This window comes from Myxocyprinus asiaticus, chromosome 4, assembly GCF_019703515.2.
Source record: "Myxocyprinus asiaticus isolate MX2 ecotype Aquarium Trade chromosome 4, UBuf_Myxa_2, whole genome shotgun sequence".
NCBI lineage: Eukaryota > Metazoa > Chordata > Actinopteri > Cypriniformes > Catostomidae > Myxocyprinus > Myxocyprinus asiaticus.
In genome coordinates, this window is record NC_059347.1 from 37,821,225 (window position 1) to 37,825,102 (window position 3,878).

A 3,878-nucleotide genomic window follows, 5' to 3' on the forward strand; every position below is an offset into this window, starting at 1 on the left:
TTTGTGTTAAACTATCTGAAGGTCATGTTTTATTTTTCAATTATTATGTTTAGATTTACAATTGTATTTATGGTCTAATTTGTATTGGTATTGTTGTCGCAGAGTGATTTTTAAATCACTGCAAAAGAGGTCGGTGGAAGAAGTTGAGGGTAAAATGTTTGGATTTGATAAGATTTATTATTTTATTTTTTTTACCTCTTCATAATTGTTATTATATTTTTGTTTCATGTAATATTTTTGTAAAAAAAAAAAAAATTGTGTTTCAATAAATACATTTAATTTTTTTAGATCAAAATCGATGGGTAGACGAGAAATGCGTGCCAATTCAGTCACTAGCTATGATATTAATACTAGCCATGATTTGTGTGTCAGTAGATAAAAATTATTAATAATACTTGCATTCTCTATATTTTAATGGAACGTACATCCAAATCCTGATGAGTTCACATTTTCCATGTGTATGAAAGGAGTGTGTCACTGTCATAGAAATATGCCTGACAATCAACAGTTAATTGTTGGATGCAGTTAATGCACAAAAGAATGCAAGTCCATATTTCTGTTCTTCTAATTCATTGCATACAGTTCATTTACACTACCAACTTCTTATAAATGTGTGGTCTTTGTTTAAAAAAATGTGCAGTCTTGCTTTGTTGAAGGAGTTTATACAAAAGAATGTCCCTACCATGTTTCTATACACATTTTAAAGAACTATCAAACCATTCCCCCTTTTAGCCAGACAACACATCTTTAACAGGTCCCATTCACCCTGGGAGCTGGTTAATACTGTCAACTTGGGTCGAAAGCTATCTAATACATCTTTTACTCACTCAAAGACTGTATTGGTTTAGACTAACACCACCACAAAGCTGGCTCAGCCATGGCCTCTCCTCATGGTGGTAGTTAAACACTGTATAATTATAATGTTAGGATGATTAACACACCTTAAAAAGGACAACTTTCTAGTTTTAAATAGCTAGTAATCTAGGGTAATATAGTTTTAAATAGCAAGAGAAATGTAGCTTGACCCTAAAATATCAATTTACTGTACATAATAATGGCTGCAGGATCAACTGAAATAAACAGCAAATTAAAGAAAGCCTTGATTCTATACAAACATCACATTATATACAGATAATAAAAGTTAAGGTAATAACAAGTGATTTTGTTTTATTTAAAATCAAAATGCATTTCAGTAAAGTTTCTCAGGAAAATAGAAAATTGTGCATTGCGCCACTTCATTAACATACAATACACTCACAGTTTGCACACATACACCCACAATAGCGCAAACACTCCCACCCACGCCCACTTGCGCTTTGCACTGGCATGAAAATTGCACTTAGAATTAGCTCTCTCACTAAATTTGGTTAAGACATAGTGCACAGTCATTGCGTGTAGCGTTGCCCTTTGTGCGCTCACGAACATAGAGCTCATATACTCCTTGTGATTTAGCTCATTAGGTATATAGTGGTTCCATTTGGGAGAGATAAAAGTGTGGAGACTGAGATTGAATACTCCAGAACTGGCTGGGCTAGGAAAACTTCACTAGAAAAATGGCTCCCATCTTCCTGACGTAACCTTTAGTTAAAAGGAAAATGTCATACATAAAAGTCTCTTTTGAGATACTACATAAATTAGTAAATTAGCGTGTATAAATATTACTGAATATAGCATACATCATTTTTAAAAGTGCTGCTTTCCAGACCAAATGCTTGGTGCAACATGTCATTTTTTGATCATCAGATAAAAATGTTCCTGTTTCTACCTGAAGTTTACTAAATCTTCAAAAGTGCCTCTCAACTCCTGGCTACTTTCCAGTATGTTCTCCTGCTGTGCAATGAGCCAATCCGTAAATTGATTCCTTTTCTCCCCCTCTGCCAATGCTATTTATAATCTTCGTCCACCTTCCAAATTATTTTTGTCTGCATTGTATAATTTTTTTCCAGAATGAACCTGAATGTAGGAGCTTCCTTTCGTGGATGCCTACTTGTTTTAGAACTTGTTATTCATACTCTTCTGAACCCAAACTCATCACAATGTGTCATTGAGGCCACTGCTTTGCAATACAGTCTGAATGTAATTTAGCTGAAGGAACCAATGGAGTGGAGGAACAGTGGAGTATGTGGCCTGGTACACAGAGGTTATATTCGAGGAAGAGGCAACTTAAACAAAAGAGATACTGAGTTAGAAGGTTGTTAGAATTCTTTGCCTTAAATAGATCACTAAGTATTGTACTATAAGTTTCTTTGGATACCCTATACAAAAAGGACTGGCTGTACCATTGTCAGACGGAACTTGAGTATACTGTATACTATGGTGTGATTACCATATCCATGATTACCATGAACATATCACATGTTATTCACATGGTAAACCAAGATACTTTGAAGAATACTATGAAATTACCATAGTGCGTGTCCAAAACAACCATGGTAATATTATTGTAAATGTCCATCCATACCATAGCAGTAGTAGTACCATTGAACTCTGTCCAAATCCATGGCACCATAATATTTTGGTAGTAATGATATTACCACGGTACTTTTATGTTGACTGTATTTCTACAGACATGGTTTTGGGTTTTTCTCAAATCCCTAAACCGAGACCAAAATTATCAACCTGAACTCCTAGAGCTTTCAAGCTACATCCAACAAACTTGGCACAAAACTTCAGAGTGTGCTACAGTATATCTTTTCAAACTGATTGGAATTACTGTTTTTGCACAGTAGACAATCAGAAATCTCTTAGATATTCATTGACGGAATGTTCAAACCTATTATTTTATGTATTTACCTATTTAGTTTGTTAGCGTAATGTTTTCTGCTAAATGACAAAGTAGCAATGACTTGTGGCAAGCTTTCTAGACCATAGAGTTCTCAAGTCGGAAGGTTACAAGGCAAATACAGAGTTCAATGGCTAGAACCTAGATTTAAAACTGGTCCACAAGATGGATATTCTAATAAAAGGTACTGTGTGTCCACACTATTATTATATTCTGCTCCGGTGGTTCAGAAAGTGTTCTAGCAGGTGATGCTGTTGGCAAAGGCCGCTGGGTGTTTATGGGGCAGCATGGAGCTAACTCAGCATTCTCTCTCTCTCTCTCTCTCTCTCTCTCTCTCTCTCTCTCTCTCTGTCTCTCTCTCTCTCTCTGACTCTTGAACATGCTGCACAAACTAAACTTCCCCCCAAAGAGTGAACTGGCCTGGACTTAAACTGGGCCAGCAGATTATAGGCATGGTTTCATCAGTATATGACAGAGTATGAGCCCTTAAGCTATAGTGCTGCACTATAATCTGAACTATAGCCCAATCCTATTTTGGGATTATGCTTGTGAATGTTCATGAACATCAATTTAAAACTATGAAGGCCAAACCATTGTCAAGGTATAATCATTTCAATGCTTTCCTTTTTACTTTAATGTATTAAAGTAAACATTCTTTCATGTGTTTTTTAGTATAACTAATTGTTGTACCTTTTGTATATTCCTATTTGTATATTCCTATTTACCTTTGTACAGTTCTAATTGTCTTTGTATATTTCGACACCTTTTCACTAAATTTAAACCTTGTAAAATTATTTGACTATTATGAAAAGTTTTATGAACATTTGTCTTTCTGGGCTTTTAGATAAAATTAGATTACATTTTAGTGAATGCTTTTTCAGTGAAACTAGCTAATGACAAAATGTTCAAGCAATCATCTTTACTCAAACTATATATGAACAAGAGAATCTTAATTTGTTCAAGACAGAAATAAAGGAAAAATGCCTACTCTCCTGCATTAGAGTGAAGCAAGATCACAGGAGGAGTGGCTTCTGTTGTCAAGGACGACAGCATCAACACAACGTGGTGACAACACACACACAGTCACACTCTCACA